Below are 21,876 nucleotides of genomic sequence, written 5' to 3'. Positions count from 1 at the left end.
CATAAGTAGATGTCGGCCCCCATATTGCCCCCATATGTAGATGTAGGCCCCCATATTGCCCCCATAGGTAGATGTGGGACCCCATAATTAGATTTAGGCCCCCATATTGCCCCCATAGGTATATGTAGGCCCCATAAGTAGATGTGGGTCCCCATATTGCCCCCCATGAGTAGATGTAGGCACCCATATTGCCCTCATAAGTAGATGTAGGCCCCCATAATAGATATAGGCCCCCTTATTGCCCCCATAAGTAGATTTCGGCCCCCATATTGCCCCCATATGTAGATGTAGGCCCCCATATTGCCCCCATAGGTAAGTGTAGGCTCCCATACTGCCCCCATAGGTGGTTGTAGGCCCCCACATTGCCCCATAGGTAGGTGTAGGACCCCATAGGTAGGTGTAGGCCCCATATTGCTCCCATAGGTAGGTGTGAGCCTGCATAGGTAGTTGTAGACCCCATAGGTCGATGTAGGCCCCCATATTACCCCCCTAGGTATGTGTAGGCCCCCATATTGCCCCCACAGGTAGGTGTAAGACCCCATAGGTAGGTGTAGGCCCCCATATTGCCCCATAGGTAGTTGTAGGCTCCACAGGTAGACGTAGGCCCCCATATTAACCCCCATAGGTAGGTGTAGGTCCCCAATGACCCCACTGGTAGATGTTGGCCCCCATATTGCCCCTATAGGTAGATGTGGGCCCCCATAGGTAGATGTAGGGCCCCAGTGCCCCCATTGGTAGATATAGGCCCCCAATGCCTCTATAGTTAGGTGTAGGCCCCCAGTGCCCCCCAAGACATACTGCCTCCAGCCATGCACAGTATATGGCTGCAGTTAGTATGTTTGTGTACTGACCCACCTCTGTGTTCCAATTTCACTGCTCCTTCGGTCCGGGACCTATGGGCTATAGCAGCAGGTCCCTGGACTGGAGGAGCAGTGATCAGAGCAGTAAAGACCGTGACATCACTGCATCCTGCACCCCCTGACGCTGACTCCTTCTCCTCTCCCTTCCACCCGTAATTCCAACTTTGCCTGCAGTCTCACTTTTTAAGTTGGGACTGCGGGCATAACTGAGGGGGATTCAGTCATCCTCGGTCCCCCCTCATGATTTCCTGGGGGGGGATGTGTCCCCCCGGTTCCTACGCCCATGCTTCAGGCAGGGATTCTGTCTGGAGCAGGCACTGGTAAAATAGGCTAGTGCTAAAACACCCTGAAATGTGCTGTCTCAAAAGATGGCAATGCAATTCAGACTAGATTCCGATGGAGTCTGGGGTCCGGAATTTCCATGGCAGAACATCCACTGCGGAAATTCCGTAGTGTGAATGGTGCAGCAAAATCTTATTGAGAACAATGAAAGGCTGCTGCATCGTATTTTCCTAGTGGAATTCTGGAGCTGAATTCCATTGGGAAAATTCATACTGTGGGTGGGCCCTTAAAATGTGGCTAAATCAAATATTAAATGCATGTACACTGCTATTTATTTATTTTTGTCTGCAATTTTAGTCAAAGGCCCGAAAACAAAGAACCGAATGGATGTGGATATAACTCCCTTTATAATCAACACCATCTGTCAGTGACAGAGTACACAAATCCACTTTTTTACCCCCACTGAAAATTAAATAAAATTTAACTTTTAATCATTTGTATACAATCTGAGCGCACAACAGAAAAGGGAGAGGGGTTTAAAAGCCCTTACCACTAACTGATATGACTGTATGCATGATCACTGCATTTGCGTACACTGTATTAAACTATGACCCAATACACACCTGAAGTGTGTGCAGGGGTGAGGTGGTATGTTGTGCTGATATTAAAACCACACTACAATGCCCCCCCCCCCCCTACATGTTTTGTCACATATGTGATATCCTCAGTGGTTAGGAAGCACTGATGACAATTTTAGTCAAAATCTCTGTCAAATTTTTGTGGTGTCGGGGTGTGAGGTGCAGGGTAGATGCAGGGCAGATGTTATTAACCCCTTCTTGACGTGATGCCAGGTCGTCGTTTAGCCTTAACCCCCTGAAGGTAATACCGCTGATCCTGGGTTAGGCAGGGGCAATGAAGACAACCAACGCCAGATTAAGGATAACGGCAGCTTTACTGAGGCATGCTGGGACTTGCAGTAGTTAGACTGACTTTAGTGCAGGCCACGGTGACTACAGATGGACTTGACTTGACAGAGATGGGGACTGACAATAAGATGACTTGACTTACTGATGACTGACTTGTGGCTGCAGGACTTTAGGCCTCCAATGCTCTGGACACAGACACTGGGATGACTGCACTAGACCTTAGCATACAGAAGAAGATTGCAGCCCCTCCCCTTGTTATATAGGGGGCTGTGCAAAGAGCCCATAGGTCACTTGGGGGGGGGGGGGGGTCACCTGGTCACTGGAGCCCTCCGGGTAACAATCATACAATCATGTGGTACAAACATTAAAGGCATATTACACACATAATACACAACCTATATACATGGGGGGATACCTCTGCATGAGGACCCTGAGGGCATGCAGGGACTCTGCCTGACAGGGCAGAAGGACAGTACAGGGCCACATCCTGTACTGGGACATCACATTTTGCTTAGTATATGTCTCCTCCCTTTCAATACGCTTTATTTGCAATAAACTGTACATACAAAAAATGTCCTCGGATTGTCCCATCCTTGCTTTCTACAACAGTATGTGAAGATCCTGGATTCTTCCTGACACGTGAAGAAACCTGCTTCTGCGGTGCAATCCTCCTGAAACGAGCCCAGAGGCTTTAATGAGAAACTGAGCTCTATTTATAAGTAACACATTTCGCTGGCAGATAAATTATTTCTTTTTTTCTTTATTTTTATTTTAGGAGCTAAGGTTGTTTCCCCTTTTCGCAACTGTTTGGTTAATACAACACCAAAGAAACAATTTCTCCTTTCTTTTCCCAGGGCTGGAAAACAAGCTCCTTGTTACTGCCTACTCATGCTTTGTGTGTGACCACTGCTTAGTCCTCTCCTGTATGCAGCCGCACACATCCTTCAAAACAATTAAATCACCCCAATGTGCTCTGGGACGGCACACCGGCGAGCATTATGTGAGCAGTTTGCCTCTCCCGCTAAATGTTATTGACAAATCCATCAAAGGCAGTGATGCATTGGCTTCCACCTTCCCGAGAAGGACACTAGGGCAACAATGACATGCTGTCACCGTGGTAACTGCTGCTAAAGTGAGCAGCCTGCTGGGATAGGTGACCTCTCTTGGCAGAATGCCTAGACAAGGTAGCACTGGTGTGGCTGCCATATAACAGAGACCCAGAGGAGCAGGCTTGTGCCCTTCCATTGATTCATTAGGCGTTAAAGCTATTGATCGCTCCAATTTGCAGGAATTTATATATCGATCGCAGGCTGATTAACATTTTGCTCCGGACCAGCTCAATACGCGCTTGTTACAGCCTTTTAATGATTAATTGACTTTTATTATTTCATCTCTCCGTTGTCAGAAATCTTCTGAACTGTGGACAGGCTCGTTCCCAAGACGCCTCTCAAGTGGCTCAGGGCAGTGATTGAACACCTAGGAAATTAGTGTCCTTGCTGTCCCATTTTATGAGAGATAAATGCTATGACATTTAATTTAGGCCGGTTTTCGAGAAGATCATTTTGCAATTTAATCATAAACAGGTAAATATTCCGGCCCCGCATGCTTACAGGAGTCGAGACAGGCAGCCATCCAAAAATAAATGAAAAGAAAAAAAAAGCAAGCAACATTGATTAAAATCTGCTGCCCGCTCTTATGTATATTCTCTCGTTTGAGGAATGGAATTTCTTGTTAGGATTGAATATTGTTTTATTTACAAAATACCTATTTATTAATTATACTACATATTAGGGTGCATTCACACCACGTTTTTGCAATACAGTTCCCGTATCAGGTTTTTGAGGAAAAACGGATTCCTCAAAACCTGACTAAACTGTATCAAAACATGTGTACAAATTTTAACCCGTATACGGTTAAAAAACGTATACGGTTTGAAAAATGACATCCGGTTGCATCCGTTTTTTAAGAAAAAAACATATACGTTTTTAACTTTTCACTCCATTTTGAATAAAGTTTTACTTGTTTGATTGAAATTCCAAGAAAAAAAAACTGTGCAAAGTCAAAAACCGTATCAAAACCTGATGGAACTGTATGCACATACAGATCTGTACGGTTCCCATTGACTCCCATGTTTAAAGAAAACGTATACGGTTTAATACAGTTTTTCAACCGGACCTAAAACTGTGGTAGACTACGGTTTTGGGTACAGGAAAAAAACCTGACAAAACCGTACAGGATGCAAAACGGACACAACCTGATGCATCTTTTGGCATACGGTATTCAATGGAGAGTCAATGCATACGTTTTCCAATACGGTTCCGTACGGTTTTCACGTATACGGGAACTGTATTGCAAAAACGTGGTGTGAATGCACCCTTAAAGAAAGCTTATCTAGAAATAAAGCTTATCTGGTTATCGAAATAAAGCCAAATTGAGAATAAGGTCCTGATGTACCTAGAGTTAGGGTGGGTTCACACACTAGGGGAGATTTATCCAAAGCTGTCCAAGGAAAAGTTGCCCAGTTTCCCATAGCAACCAATCAGATCGCTTCTTTCATTTTTAACAAGGCCTCTGCAAAATGAAAGAAGCGATCTGATTGGTTGCTATGGGCAACTGGACAACTTTTCCTTTGCACAGGTTTTGATAAATCTCCCCCACTGTCTTATTGTAAAGTTTTTTAAAGTGTTTTTTTTTTGCATAGAAGTTAGCTGAGATTCTATGGTCAGCTATAGTCAAAATATTAAATGTGGAAAAACAATGTTTTTTGGAAGTGGCTTATGCTACATCTAGACAGTGCTTTAAATAAGCATTATATACTCACTCATATGCACTTTACATGTAAGTACTGTATGTAATGGTTAGGTGACTAGCTCATGAAGCTTTATGTGCACTATACTATTTTTTATAAAAGATGCCTGGTCTATTGTCTAAATCAGTGTTTCCCAACCAGTGTGCCTCCAGCTGTTGCAAAACTACAACCCCCAGCATACCCGGACAGCCTTTGGCTGTCCGGGTATGCTGGGAGTTGTAGTTTTGCAACAGCTGGAGGCATACTGGTTGGGAAAAAATGGTCTAAATTGTTTTTGTCTCTCGTGTGACTGCAACCTCTTATGTGCACTCACTTCTCTTGGTTTTTTACTTTGTTCCTATGTAATGTCTGAACATACGCCTATGGTGTCCATTTTTAGGACATTGTCAGTCATCAGTAACAACTCCGTCCCACGTCAAGCAAAACACTGTCCCGCCTCCTCCCTCACACCAATCACTGTCAGTCATCTGCCACAACTCCCTCCTCCATCATCCAAAACACTCTCAGACCAAACTTCCTCCCGTATAGCAGTGCCGAAACTGTGCAACTGCACAACCTTTGCTACAGAGCCTGTATAGCAGAGCCAACACTGAACCGCATGTATAGCTGAGCCTGTATATTAGAGCTGACACTGTACAGCATGTACTACAAAGCTCTGCTATATGGGGTCTGTTATACATGCTGTGCAGTGTTAGCTCTGCTATACAAGCTCTGTAGTACATGTTGTGCAGTTCACTCTGCTATATGGACTCTGCTATACATGCTATTTAGTGTCAGCTCTGCTATACGGGTTGTGCTATACATGTTATTCAGTGTTGGCTCTGCTATACCGGTTCCGCTATATATGCTGTGCAGTGTCAGCTCTTACAGCTCTATACAGCAAGAAATTTTATCTGAGGGAGAATTGCCTGAGTTCTGAGGGAGTTTTGGATTATGAAGGAGGGAGTTTAGGCTCAAGGAGGATGAAGATTGGTGTGAGGGAGGAGGCGGGACAGTGTTTTGCATGATGGGGGATGGAGTTGTGGCTGATGACTGACGATGTCCTAAAATGGACACCGTATACGCCCTATTCATTGTACTATGTTGGTGCTGTATATAAGAAGATTACTATTATTAAAGGGGTATTAGAGGATTTTTTTTTATTTGACTATGCTACAGGGGCTGTAAAGTTAGTGTAGTTCATAATATAGTGTCTGTACCTGTGTGTGATGGTTTTCTCACAATTCTTCTGTGATTTTAACCCCAATATTTATTTTTAACAGCATACAAAATGACTGTTGTCTCAGATTTTTCGCAGCTTGCAATGCGGCCGAGACCTGACTCACTAGTCAGCTGATGACAGGGAACCTATCTGCTTCAATGGGTGGAGGGATCAATTTGCAACTAATGCAACAGCTGTAGGCACCCTAATTGAAAACCACAGGCCTTTTGTTTCAATGGGTGGGGTGGCTGATGTGTGGGAGGGAGGAAAATGGAATTGCGGGATTTGTAGTCAAAAAAGGAAAAGTCAAACAGGAAATACAAGTTCACAAAAAGTTGACACTGATCTGAGGAAGGGGGTTGCTCCCCCAAAACGCGTCATCTGTGTACTTCATTGTCTTCTTATGCTCTAATAAACCACTCCGGTGTTTTACCAATACCTCTGGTTGGCTTCTACATTACTCTGGAACTAGCAGCGCCTCTGTAAGGGTCATATTTTCCTTCTCCGCCTCCACTTCCATCAGGATCGGATCTTTTCCTTTCCTGGGACCCAGGCTCAGCAGCAGTTCCGATCCTTCTGTCACCCACGGTGTGGGTTATATGCGAATACCTTATTCGCTCAAGGTGAGCGGCCATTACCTAAGGGGCAATTCCTGCCCGTTCACTGTGTTTGTTTTTATCTGTTATTCCTGTCTAGTGGTAACGCACAAGGCGCCTATGTCGGTCTCTCCGTTTTTTTCTCCCACACTCAGGTAAGTTCACAAAAAGATAGCCACAGTATTATGGTAATCTCACAACATAGCCATTTAGCCCAAAGACAAGCACAGATCCTTCCTAAGCATGTCCATTACTGTCTGCTAGGTACGTACTAACATCACCTTATGGTGGATGACCCCTTTAATATATAAAAAATTGCAGCTTGGACTAAAAGGGCTGCTACTACCTAGCTAAGATAGAATGGAGTGATGATGTTTTAGGCATATCCCTGGACCTACAAAGCAGTCAAGGTGCAGATGCAAAGCAGGTGAAATGGTGAATGATGATCAGGTTTTATTTGCAGTTGCGTTGCGTTGCATTGCAGTTAGCCGCATACAGTGGCATACCTACCATTTGGCGAACCGGGCCCCCCACTGAGGGGCGCAGGCTGCAAAACAGATCAGGCCGTGCCACTACTAAGTAAATAATAAAGCCGCAGCAATCAGCAGTGAGTATGGGGTTAATCTGATTGCTGCGTACGGCTGTCCCTAGTTCTCGGAGCGCAGGGGGAGCCGCGCTGACGTCACTTCACTTACAAGTGGTGTCGCTCGTGTGACTCCATCTGCGTCAGTACGTAGAGGAGGAGTCCTACTTCAGGTACACCGCTGCTGAGCGCGAGCAGGCCTTGTATTATCAGGACCCATGACAAAAAAATAAATAAATTCTGAAATAAATTTAAGTTTGTCAATGCTAGCAGGCTACAGCTTGGGAGGTATCATCAATATCTAATCCATAAAGGGGGGCACTAGCAGTATCTAATCCATACATGGGGGGCACAATATCATAATGTGACCCCCCCTATATGGATTAGATACTGACGATACCCCAACATGCTGAAATCATCAGTATCTAATCCATATAGGGGGGCACTGTCAGTATCAAATCCATTGAGGGTGGGCACAATATCATAATGTGACCCCCCCCCCATATGGATTAGATACTGACAGTGTCCCCTTGTATGGATTAGATACTGGTGATACCCCAACATGCTGAAATCACCAGTATCCAATCCATATAGGGGGGTACTGTCAGTATCAAATCCATTGGGGGGGGTGGTCACAATATCATAATGTGCCCCCCCCCCCCCTATATGGATTAGATACTGACAGTGCCCCCTTGTATGGATTAGATGCTGATTATACTCCAACATGCTGAAATCATCAGTGTCTAATCCATACAGGGGGCACTGTCAGTATCTAATCCATACATGGGGGGAGGGGTACAATATCATAATGTGACTCCCCCCCCCCTCCCTATATGGATTAGATACTCAAAGTGCCCCTCTGTATGGATTAGATACTGATGATACCCCAACATGCTGAAATCATCAGTATCTAATCCATACAGGGGGACACTGTCAGTATCTAATCCATATGGGGGGGTGACATTGTGATATTGTGCCCTCCCCCCATGTATGGATTATATACTGACAGTGTCCCCCATGTTTGGATTAGATACTGACACCGTGCCTCTTTAGATTAGATATCCTGCTCTCTCCATATGAATTAGATACTGTGCCCCCCCATATGTATTAGAATTAGATACTATGCTATATGGATTAGATACTGCCCGCCCCCCCCCCCCCCTCCTTTAAACCATATAACGGTCACAGTATTTAATCCATATCAGCAGGTCACCATATCTAATCCATATATGGGGTTACAGTATCTAATCCATACACGGGGGCAGAGTATCTAACCCGTTGCATACGCAGGTAGTAAAAGGTACGCACTTTCTGCCTGGGACTTAACACACCTGTAAGCCTTGGTGTGTTAAGTGAGTTTGAAGCGAGCACAGGAGCTGCGCCCGCTTCAGACCAGAAAGTCGGCAGACGCTCACTGCTAATGATGGGCAGTGGTGATCCCACCGCTGCTTGTAATTAACCCTTTAGATGTTGTGATCAACGCCAATCGCAGCGTTTAAAGTTAAATTAAAACATACCGTTAGCTCAGTGGGGCTTATTGTACCCCCACAACGTGATCGCTGGGGTACGTTAAGCTGAGATGGCAGAGGAGGATCCCTTTACCTGTCGCTGATCGCTGATTCACTGTTGTAACCTGTATCAGTGGATCGCTGATCACACTGTATAATGCTATGCCATAAGCATAGTTGTTAAAAACAGCTTCTTTTCTTTGTTAACGTGAGTTTTTTAAATACTTGCCAGTTGTTGGTATTAAGGCATTATGGTGAATAATAGGGGTATGCTGTCCTTTGACATCTTGTCACTGGGACCCCCGTGACCTTCGGGCCGACACCACGGCATGCTGAACATTTATGTTCAGAACACCAGCTTCAGGTGGCTGCGGTCGTGACGTACAATGTGTGAACTCAATACAAGGATCTTTTCAAATTGCTCCCAATGCATACACAAAACATGTCTATAGACATTGCTTAAAACATGCCAAAAGTGTCTAGAGATCGCATCTTTCATGCAGGCATTAAAATCATCATAATCAGCCAAATATTGCCCTGTGTCTATGGGTGATGGGTGGCAGATAATGTTGAAAATAAAGGTCTACACGAACAAACGATTGTTCATGTGGCCCAGCGTACAACTGTGTAAAGCCATGTGAAGGCTTTTTAAACAAATAAACACAGAAAAAATAGCCAGCACAGCTACCTAATACACGGGTGCTGTGGCAAATACAAAATGTATAGTGGATCCTGCCTGTCCCATTCAGAGGCTGTATACCCAGCAGAGGTGAATAGAGTGAACATGTTAGGGTCCCATCCAAAGTGAGGCCACCTCCGTGTGATGGATGGGGACACATTTGATCAAAAAGTCTGATAAGAGCCTCCATTTTTTGACCAGGAGTACTGCTGCAACCTTCAATTTTGTATCATTAAACCAATGTCTATCTCATTGAGTGACACTTGATATTGTACAGTCATTAGACAAAGTGGTTTAGATATTAATTCTTGCCAATTTTTTTCTGCTTCCTGCTCATTAAAGGGGTATTCCAGTGTTTTTTTTTTTTTTTTTTTTTTTAAATCATATATTGCTGGAGCTTAGGAAAAATAAATAAATAAAAATAAATACTTACCCCCCTCTGCTCCCCCTTCTGCCTTCTTCTGTGTGCTATCTTAGCAGGTAATTGGCTGCAGTGTAGGAAACATAACTTGCAAGGGACCAAGAATAGGTAATTATAGATTTTTTTTCTTTTTTTTTTTTTTAAGACTCTAGCTTATGATATTTTTTAATTGCTGGATTGCCACTTTAACTTCAAGAAACGACTGTTCACTTGCTGCCTAGTAAATTCTACTCCATGACAGGTGCAGTTGTAGCAACATTATTAATGTTATTAATTTCAACAGGTTTTAATGTTATGGCTGTTCACTGCTTACATACAGCATCCTGGCTTCCCAGCTAACAAGTCTAGACCTTCAGTGACTGTCATTTTCCAGGCAGTAGTGACTGATTCTGAATTCATCTACTGTAGCAAGGAAATGTAAGATGTAAAGCTGCACCTGAACAGATGGAGAGATCACATGAAATTGGAAATGTATGACTGAATAGTGATAAATTTCACATGTCTGGATTTAAAAGCATAGGACCTGACGGACCTCTGATAGCACGTGCATATTGTACATAATACTGGTACAAATATAAAGATGTCATGCAATCTTCTATAGGGCTAGAAGCTGATCAGCATGAAGGGACTTGTGAAATCTAGAAATGGGGATACAAGTGTTGTCTGGCTTAGGATATTACGAACCAGTTATAACAGAGGCTAAATGTGAGGCACATGACATCTAAAGGCTGCTCCCTAATCCCATCAGGTAGTTGCGCATGATGGTCAGGCTTTTTGTATGATTCACCTGTGGCCCCCTCTGTCTTATAGAACTAATTCATCAGTACTGAAGCTCTTTCCAGGAATAAAACATTCAGCTGTTGTTCTTGAGCACACCTTGTACTCTGAAGGCAACACGTACCAATGGTTATAGTGTAGGTTAGTAATAGTGATCAATAACAGGTGATAGTCAGGATAGCCAGAAGAGGCTTCAGTCAAGTAATGATGTTCTGTGATATAAAGCTTGACTAATTGCCTGCAACTAGTCACAGAGGGGTAGACGCATCGACTAGTACAACTTTTTTCGGGTCGGGGCACACCTCGGAAAAAAAATTTTCTGCGGGGCACCGCTACAGAGGTTGACGAGCAAAAAGAAAAAAAAAAGGGAAAAAACGCACTGCACTATATCTATTTATCTGTCTCACTGTCACTCAGTACTTACTGCACTTGTCTCCTTGGAGGGCCGGACTATAGTTTAAAAAAAAAAAACTATGAAAAAATTCCTATGCACACTGCATATATCTTATCTTGCATATATCTTATTTTCCCCCACATTAGGTTGGCAGTATAGTTACCCCCACATTAGGTTGTAGTTCCCCAACATTACGTTGTAGTTCCCCCACATTAGGTCCAGTATAGTCCCCCACATTAGGTCCAGTATAGTTCCCCCACATTAGGCCCAGTATAGTTCCCCCACATTAGACCCAGTATATATACTCCCCCCACATTAGGTCCAGTATAGTTCCCCCACATTAGGTGCTGTATAGTCCCCCACATTAGGTCCAGTATAGTTCCCCCACATTAGGTGCAGTATAGTCCCCCCCACATTAGGTGCAGTATAGTTCCCCACATTAGGTCCAGTATAGTTCCCCACATTAGGTGCAGTATAGTCCCCCCCACATTAGGTGCAGTATAGTTCCCCACATTAGGTGCAGTATAGTTCCCCCACATTAGGCCCAGTACAGTTCCCCCACATTAGGCCCAGTATAGTCCCCCCACATTAGGTCCAGTATAGTCCCCCCACATTAGGTGCCGTATAGTTCCCCACATTAGGTCCAGTATAGTCCCCCCACATTAGGTGCAGTATAGTTCCCCACATTAGGTCCAGTATAGTCCCCCCACATTAGGTCCAGTATAGTCCCCCACATTAGGTCCAGTATAGTTCCCCCACATTAGGCCCAGTATAGTCCCCCCTCATTAGGTCCAGTATCGTCCCCCCACATTAGGTGCAGTATAGTTCCCCCACAGACATACAGCCTTCAGCCATACAGTGTATTAATGAAGGCTGTATGCCTGTGTACTGCCCCACTTCGGTGTTCCGAGCACCTCTCCTCCGGTATGGCTATAGCAGTAGGTCCCGGGACCAGAGGAGTGGTGCTCGGAGCACCGAAGGAGACGCGCCGCTGGTAACACTTACCAAGTTGACAGCGTGCATCCTCCTCGCTGCTCCGGTCCTCCGTGATTGTTGCTATGGGCGCCCGCATGGAACGTCAGTGACGTCCCTGCTTGCGCTACCTACCGGCGGTCCCCGCATTTTTAAAGTAAACGTGGGGCCGCAGGGACTTAGAGGCATCCCTGGGTCCCTAAAGCAACTTTTGGGACACAGAGATGTCCCGCGGCAAAAACACCCGGCGGGTGATTTTCCCACGGCACACCTCACACTATGTCACGGCCCACTAGTGTGCCGCGGCACAGTGGTTGAAAAACACTGGACTAGTAGTCACTCTGACCTTGCCTTCCTCCCTCCTAGACCAGCTGCTCCCTACACTCAGGGTACCTATCAAAGCTGTTGGAAAAGGATGAAGCCACAGCTAGCATGGCTAGATACCACCATGTCTACTCCTCTGTGACTAGTAACAGGCAAGGAACATACCGTATGACATTATTGACTAGAAGGTATAGATATACATCAACCATGCACTATGTATAAAGTACTGGGGGCATTAGCTTTTGTTTCATTTGTTCTTCATGACTCCAGTTTAACACATGATATGGGGCCATATTGAGTGTTTGCTTATAATATGACCCGACTGTTCTATAAGTGTGTAAGTACTTATGACCCTGCAAGCCTAAACAATCTGAAATCAACACTCATTAATATTATAGAAAGCCTGTATAGTATTGCTGAAGAAATGCCGCACACAAAAATATCTATGAGAAAGACAAACATGGAGATTTATGTGGTTTTCAAAATGAAAATGCAATAAACCAAACTCTGTCATTATTTTAGTAGGAAGTAAAGTCATATTAATATATTGGGTTAAAAGATTATAGGAAAACGGTCATCCTGTTCACCTGCACTAAAACCCGGCATATTGGTTTTAGTGTGGATAAACAGGATGGCCGTTTTCCATTAACGTGTACTTGTCAGATCCCACAAAAAAATTACCTAATCCTGACAATGCACATCTAATGTTAATGCCTTTTTCACCTATATTTATTATAAAAATACCTCTTTTCATTAGCTCACAGTGTTAGAAATCCTCTTAGATGAGGGGGTTTGTCTCTCCCTTGTGGTGGTGGGAGGTGATTGGTGTGTCTTCTCATGCACATGCCTGATGCTGCTTCAGGGATGGTTAGTGTCTTTCTTTATTAAATATATATATTTTTTAAACAACCATAATACAAAAGGTCTTAAATTTTAATCAGTAACCCCATATAAAAAGTTTTTGGATCTGACAGTGTCCATTTAAGGCAAATAAGGATAATACTGCAGGAAATAAGAGACAAAGGGTAAGACCACACATAGCGTATCTGTTGCAAATTTCATTACAGAATTTTAATAAATTCATCCACACTGCAAAAATTCACACATCTGTGCAGAAACTGACCCGAATTGTATATTTACAATCTGTAACATGTCATTTTTTTTGTATCATTTGAATTCTGTACAGATTTTACCTATTGACAGTAGCAAAACAAAAATCTGCATTCAATCCACAGTATTAGCTATATGTGACCCTACCATAATGCTCTCTGCACATAATGTAAATATGTGCAGAACTATGCGAACTTCCTACAGCTCTTCAAGCTATAAGAACTCTTTGTGGCGCCCTATGGTGTGCTGTACCATATTTTGCACATATTCTTCTCATCAAGTAAGGCTACACCACTATTTTTTGAGTTGATCAGTCTGTATTGAAGATATACAGAGGTACCCTATGGTCCCCACTGTATGAGTGCCTTATTACTGTATGAGTGCCTTATTACTGCTTTGTAGTGTTGCTCACGAATATTCGCAATTCGAATATTATTCGCGAATATCGCATATTCGCGAATTCGCGAATTTCGCGAATATAGCGCTATATATTCGTAATTACGAATATTCGTTTTTTTTTAGTTTTTTTTTTTTAGTTTTTTTTTTTTTTCACAGTACACATCACAGTGATCATCCCTCTCTGCTTCCAGCTTGTGTGGTGTAAAGAAGGCTCTAATTCCACTGTGTGAGACTGGCGTGCGAAAATTCGCATATGCGAAAATTAGCATATGCGCATTTTCGCATATGCGAATTTTTGCATGTGCTAATTTTGTATATGCTAATATTCACATATGTTAATTTTCGCATACGCGAAGCTTCGCATATGCGAAAATAAAACGAGAATATAACGAATATGCGAATATTCGCGAATATATGACGAATATTCGTCCATATATTCGCGAATATTCGCGAATTCGAATATGGCCTATGCCGCTCAACACTACTGCTTTGTACAACTTGGAGGATATGATGATGTGCATAAGGCCTAATATGGAGGTTTAACATACTGGGAAGAGGTCATCATCATATATTCTTATTTTACCCTCTATAGATTAATACTGTTTTCATGGTCTAGCAAACAGACTACTGTACACCTAAACGAAAGAAAAGCAATAGCTGAAAAATGATGTGCAAACTTATAAAAAAATCTTTGATTACCATTAAAACAAACCACTTATAATCATGGTTCCAATTACCTTGCATGTTTATTGGCTTTGAAATTGTTATTTTCACCTTGATGTTCCTAAGGTTTGGGATTTTATGATTATTATTCTTTCATCATATGGAAGTAACATTGCATTTCATCTTCTTACGGGTTCTTCAATTGTTTATATTTCACCTGCATGGTTATGATTCCCTTTAACTCTTCAGTTTTCCCAAATTATGTGCTTGCTTTGGAAATGGTTTGCCGTTGGCTATATTTACTTTTATGATACCTTCTGTTCAGTTAACTGAATGCAGATAGGACACAAGCACTGGAAACCTCAAAGCTCTTTGCTAATGCTTTCAAATTGAGAACGCAGAAACATAATTGCTTTTGTTGGATCACAATCTAGACTAGCAAAAAGCATTTTAAACATCTGCCTAGCTTTTGATTGGCTTTCTGTCATCTTCCCTTTTGGCCATAGTTTGATGTTCTGGAAAAAAAAAAAAAAAAAAACTATTTCACCAAATCAGCAAAAGTCATAGTAAATAGACTTTATGTTGAGAAGCACAACAAGAAAATTATGTTCAGACCAATTCATCATCTAACAGTAAATTGTGCAAGTGGATGGCAATAAAAAAAGAAGTTCTTCGTATAAGGCTTGTGCGGATGCCATTTCTAATGCAGCCAACAATTCAGTTAAATAAACAATATTAGGTCTAAAGCTGGTACAAGGAAAATATTTAATAAAATACGCTCAATACAACTAAGTGGTCTTATTATAGATTATTGCAATGCCTCGGGAGCCACTAAGGGAGTTAAATAGGAGAATGTTGCACCTTTTTGTCTCTGTTGATTTCTCTGTTGCATTATTGGTGTATGTTTATATGTAGATATGTAGGTATGTATACATGTTGTTACGCCGAGCGCTCCGGGTCCCTGCTCCTCCCCGGATCGCTCGCGGCGTTCTTCTCTCTGCAGCGCCCCGGTCAGACTCGCTGACCGGGAGTGTTGCACTGTCACTTCCGGCGGGGATGCGATCCACATAGCGGGATGTGCCCACTCGCGGGTCGCATCCCAATCTACTCACCTGTCCCGTTCCCCGGCTGTCACGTCCTGGCGCACGCGGCTCCGCTCTCTAGGGCGCTCACGGGCCGACTCTCTAAGATTTAAAGGGCCAGTGCACCCCTAATTGGTGCCTGGCCCAATCAGTGTAATTAGCTCCCATCTGCTCAGGCTTATTTAAACCCACTTCCCCTTCCTGTCTTTGCCGGATCTTGTTGCCTCAGTGCCTAGTGAAAGCGTTTCTGTGTTTGCCCTTACCAGTGTTACCAGACCTTCTGCCGTTGCCCTTGACTACGAACCTTGCCCCTGCCCTGACCTTCTGCTACGTCTGGCCTCGCCTCTGTCTAGTCCTCCTGTCCCACGCCACTCTCAGCAGTCAGTGAGGTTGAGCCATTACCCGTGGACACGACCTGGTTGCTACCGCCACAGCAAGACCATCCCGCTTTGCGGCGGGCTCTGGTGAATACCAGTAGCAACTTAGAACCGGTCCACCGGTACGGTCCACGCCAATCCCTCTCTGACACAGAGGATCCACCTCCAGCCTGCTGAATCCTGACACATGTATCTCAAGTGAGTACACCCCTCACATTTTTATAAGTTATTATATCTTTTTGAGACACTCTGCTACAATGTAAAGTAGTGAGTAGTAATGTTGTGTTCCCTCAAAATAACTCAACACACAGCCATCAATGTCTAACTCTTGGCAACAACAGTGAGTACACCAATAAATGATAATTGGGCACAAAGTGTCACTATTTTCTGTGGCCACCATTATTTGTCAGCACTGCCTAAAGCCTCTCGGGCATGGAGTTCACCGGATCCTTACAGGTCCACCTTCTTGTCATGTATGGGCAGTGTAGGAGTGCACACTATTCTCGCCCAATACCCCTATCCCTGCCAAATACGTACCTGCCATAGGTAGCTGGTCCGTAACCACAGTGATGGTCTCTACTTACATTAAAGGGGTACTCCGATGAAAAACTATTTTTTTTTTAATCAACTGGTGCCAGAAAGTTAAACAGATTTGTAAATTACTTCAATTAAAAAATCTTAATCCTGCCTGTACGTATTAGCTGCTGAATACTACAGTGGAAATTCTTTTCCGTTTGAAACACAGAGCTGTCTGCTGACATCAAGAGCACAGTGCTCTCTTCTGTCTTCTCTGTCCAATTTAGGAACTGTCCAGAGTAAAAGGAAATCCCCATAGCAAACATATGCTGTTCTGGACAGTTCTAAAATGGACAGAGATGTCAGCAGAGAGCACTGTGATCATGATGTCAGCAGACAGCTCTGTGTTTCAAAAAGAAAAGAATTTCCGCTGTAGTATTCAGCAGCTAATAAGTACAGGAAGGATTACCATTTTTTAATAGAAGTAATTTATAAATCTGTTTAGCTTTCTGGCACCAGTTGATTAACCCCTTAAGGACCAGGCCATTTTACACCTTAGGACCGGAGCGTTTTTTGAACATCTGACCACTGTCACTTTAAACATTAATAACTCTGGAATGCTTTTACCTATCATTCTGATTCCGAGATTGTTTTTTCGTGACATATTCTACTTTATGTTATTGGTAAAATTTTGTCGATACTTGCATCGTTTCATAGTGAAAAATTTCAAAATTTGCTGAAAAAATTTAAAATTTAGCATTTTTCGAACTTTGAAGCTCTCTGCTTGTAAGGAAAATGGATATTCCAAATAAAAAAATTTTTTATTCACAAATACAATATGTCTACTTTATGTTTGCATCATAAAATTAATGAGTTTTTACTTTTGGAAGACACCAGAGGGCTTCAAAGTTCAGCAGCAATTTTCCAATTTTTCACAAAATTTTCAAACTCACTATTTTTCAGGGACCAGTTCAGGTTTGAAGTGGATTTGAAGGGTCTTCATATTAGAAATACCCCACAAATGACCCCATTATAAAAACTGCACCCCCCAAAGTATTCAAAATGACATTCAGACAGCATTTTAACCCTTTAGGTGTTTCACAGGAATAGCAGCAAAGTGAAGGAGAAAATTCACCATCTTCATTTTTTACACTCGCATGTTCTTGTAGACCCAATTTTTGAATTTTTACAAGGGGTAAAAAGAGAAAATTTATACTTATATTTGTAGCCCAATTTCTCTCGAGTAAGCACATACCTCATATGTCTATGTAAAGTGTTCGGCGGGCGCAGTAGAGGGCTCAGAAGCGAAGGAGCGACAAGGGAATTTGGAGAGTACGTTTTTCTGAAATGGTTTTTGGGGGGCATGTTGCATTTAGGAAGCCCCTATGGTACCAGAACAGCAAAAAATCCCCACATGGCATACCATTTTGGAAACTAGACCCCTTGGGAAACGTAACAAGGGGTAAAGTGAACCTTAATACCGCACAGGTGTTTCACGACTTTTGCATATGTAAAAAAAAAAAAATAATTTTTTTCACTAATATGTGTGTTTCCCCCAAAATTTCACATTTTTGCAAGGGTTAAAAGCAGAAAATACCCCCCAAAATTTGTAACCCCATCTCTTCTGAGTATGGAGGTACCCCATACGTGGACCTGAAGTGCACTACGGGCAAACTACAATGCTCACAAGAGAAGGAGTCATATTTGGCTTTTGGAGAGCAAATTTTGGTCGGGGGGCATGTCGCATTTAGGAAGCCCCTATGGTGCCACAACAGCAAAAAACCCTCACATGGCATACCATTTTGGAAACTAGACCCCTTGAGGAACGTAACAAGGAATAAAGTGAGCCTTAATACCCCACAGGGGTTTCACGACTTTTGCATATGTAAAAAAATATATATTTTTTTTCACTAAAATGTGTGTTTCCCCCCAAATTTCACATTTTTGCAAGGGTTAACAGCAGAAAATACCCCCCAAAATTTGTAACCCCATCTCTTCTGAGTATGAAGGTACCCCATAAGTGGACCTGAAGTGCACTACGGGCGAACTACAATGCTCAGAAGAGAAGGAGTCATATTTGGCTTTTGGAGAGCAAATTTTGCTCGGGGGGCATGTCGCATTTAGGAAGCCCCTATGGTGCCAGGACAGCAAAATAACCCCCACATGGCATACCATTTTGGAAACTAGACCCCTTGAGGAACGTAACAAGGTGTACAATGAGCATTTACCCCCCCACTGGTGTCTGTCAGAACTTTGGAACAGTGGGCTGTACAAAATTTTTAATTTGCGCAGCCCACTGTTCCAAAGATCTGTCAGACACCAGTGGGGTGTAAATTCTCACTGCACCCCTCATTATATTCCGTGAGGGGTGTAGTTTCCGAAATGGGGTCACATGTGGGGTTTTTTTTTTTTTGCGTTTGTCAAAACCGCTGTAACAATCAGCCACCCCTGTGCAAATCACCTCAAATGTACATGGTGCACTCTCCCTTCTGGGCCTTGTTGTGCGCCCCCAGAGCACTTTGCGCCCACATATGGGGTATCTCCGTAGTCGGGAGAAATTGCATTACAAATTTTGGGGAGCGTTTTTCCCTTTTACCTCTTGTCAAAATGAAAAGTAAAGGGCAACACCAGCGTGTTAGTGTAAAAAATTTATTTTTTTACAATAACACGCTGTTGTAGACCCCAACTTCACCTTTTCATAAGGGGTTAAAGGAGAAAAATCCCCCCAAATTTTGTTAGGCAATTTCTCCCGAGTACGGCGATACCCCATATGTGACCCTAAACTGTTGCCTTGAAATACGACAGGGCTCCAAAGTGAGAGAGCGCCATGCGCATTTGAGGCCTGAATTAGGGATTTGCATAGGGGTGGACATAGGGGTATTCTACGCCAGTGATTCCCAAACAGGGTGCCTCCAGCTGTTGCAAAACTCCCAGCATGCCTGGACAGTCAATGGCAGTCCAGCAATACTGGGAGTTGTTGTTTTGCAACAGCTGGAGGCTCCATTTTGGAAACAGTGGCGTACCGGACGTTTTTCATTTTTATTGGGAGGGGGGGGGGCTGTGTAGGGGTATGTGTATATGTAGTGTTTTTTACTTTTATTTTATTTTGTGTTAGTGTAGTGTAGTGATTTTAGGGTACAGTCACACGGGCGGGGGATTACAGCGAGTTTTAGCTGCCGCGCAAAATTAGCTGCATCGCAAACTTGCAGCCTGATACTCACTGTAAGCCCCCTGCCCATGTGAATGTACCCTGTACATTCACAAGGGGGGGACCTCCAGCTGTTACAAAACTACAACTCCCAGCATGCACAGTTTATCAGTGCATGCTGATAGTTATAGTTTTGCAACAGCTGGAGGCACACGGTTGGGAAACACTGAGTTAGGAAACAGACAATGTTTCCCAACCAGTGTGCCTCCAGTTGTTGCAAAACCACAACTCCCAAACATTCTCAGGAATGCTGGGAGTAGTAGTTCGGCAACATCTTTAGAGCCAGATGTTGCCGAACTACAACTCCCAGCATGCTGGGAGTTGTAGTTTTGCAACATCTGGAGGACTACAGTTTGCAGACCACTAATACAGTGGTTCCCAATCTGTGCCCTTCCAGATGTTGCAAAACTAGAACTCCCAGTATGCCAAAACTGTCCAGGCATGCTGGGAGTTGTAGTTCTGCAACATCTGAAGGGTCAGATGTTACAGAACTACAACTCCCAGCATGCCTGGACAGTAAGGGCATGCTGAGGATGTGTAGTTTTGCAACATCTGGAAGGGCACAGTGGTCTCCAAACTGTGGACCTCCAGATGTTGCAAAACTGCAACTCCCAGCATGCCCAGACGCCAAGGGCTGTCTGGGCATGCTGGGAGTTGTAGTATACACGGTCCCATTACAGCAATGCATGTCGCTTTACGGCGACGTGCATTGCTGTAAAGGGCCCGACCGTGGCTGAAGATCTACTCACCTGTCGCCGCCGCCGCCATCTTCCTCGCCGGGATCCGGGTCTTCAGGGACGAGGTAAGTACCGGGGCCGGTCCCCAGCACTCCCCCGTCCCCCGCCTCGTCCTCCGGTCTTCCTCCCGTCCTCTCCGGACTTTCAGGGGCCGGGCAGGACGGGAGGAAGTAACCGCCCCCCCTCCTGCGATTGGTCGGTTAACTAACCGACGGATCGCAGGGGATCGGAGGAGGTGGCAGGTTTGCCACCTCGCTCCGATACTTCAGCATGGTCCTGGCTGTCTGCGACAGCCGGGATCATGCGAAATTACCGGGCGGTCGGGTCCCAGAGACCCGATCAGCCCGGTATCGCCGCAGATCGCAAGGGCGATTTCCCTTGCGATTTGCGGCAATCGCCGACATGGGGGGCCTACATGGCCCCCCTCGGCGTTTGCCCTGGATGCCTGCTGAAGGATTTCAGCAGGCATCCAGTTCCGATCTCTGCCCGGCGCGCGGCAGAGATCGGAAATACAACAGGACGTTCTCTAACGTCCTTGGGCATTAAAGCCCAGGTAGTGAGGACGTTAGAGAACGTCCTATGTCCTTAACAGGTTAAAAAAAAAAAAAAAAGTTTTTCACCGGAGTACCCCTTTAAGTGATGGCAGTCCAGTGAAAATAATAAACTATAATGCAGACGGAGGTTGGGACACAGAATGGAATAACTCAGATTAACAGAAATAAAACTAAACATGCACACAATAAGTCGCTGTCCACAGTCTGAGTCGATATCAAGAGGTTACAGATGAGCCAATTCGCAGAGCCAGGAGAAGAGTCAGAGAGCGGAGCCAAAGGGTCAAAATGCCAGATATAACTGATACAATATAAATGCTAGCTAGGAGTACACAGAGCTCTTTAGCAGGCAAGGTGTGAGAGCAGACTGCCAGCTTATATAGGAGCCAGAACAGGTGCTCTGATCAAGGTAAGATGACCAGTATTAGCAGACAGGCATAACCATAGAAACAAGACCAAATAAAAGCTCTCAGAGGAGATTAACCCTTCGGGTCCTTACACTTCTATTTGAGGGTGTCCCACAGATGCTCAATAGGGTTTAGGTCTGGAGACATGCTTGGCCAGTCCATCACCTTTACTCTCAGCTTCTTTGGCAAGGCAGTGGTCAGCTTGGCGGTGTGTTTGGGGTCATTATCATGTTGGCATACTGCTCTGCAGTGTGTGACGTATGGTCACTGATGACCTCTTCAAACTCTGCCACAATATTGGTTAACCATGGCAAAGACTTTTCTACTGTGCTGAAGCTCAATTTCAGAGTCTTGGCGATCTTCTTATAGCCTAAGTCATCTTTATGTACAGTAACAATTCTTTTTTTTTAGATCCTCAGAGAATTCTTTGCTATGAGGTGCCACGTTAAACTAACAAGTGACCAGTATTAGAGAGTGTGAGAGTGATAACACCA

This window comes from Hyla sarda, chromosome 2 (genome assembly GCF_029499605.1).
Source record: "Hyla sarda isolate aHylSar1 chromosome 2, aHylSar1.hap1, whole genome shotgun sequence".
NCBI lineage: Eukaryota > Metazoa > Chordata > Amphibia > Anura > Hylidae > Hyla > Hyla sarda.
The sequence above is the reverse complement of the archived record's forward strand: the minus strand, read 5'-3'. Positions refer to the sequence as shown.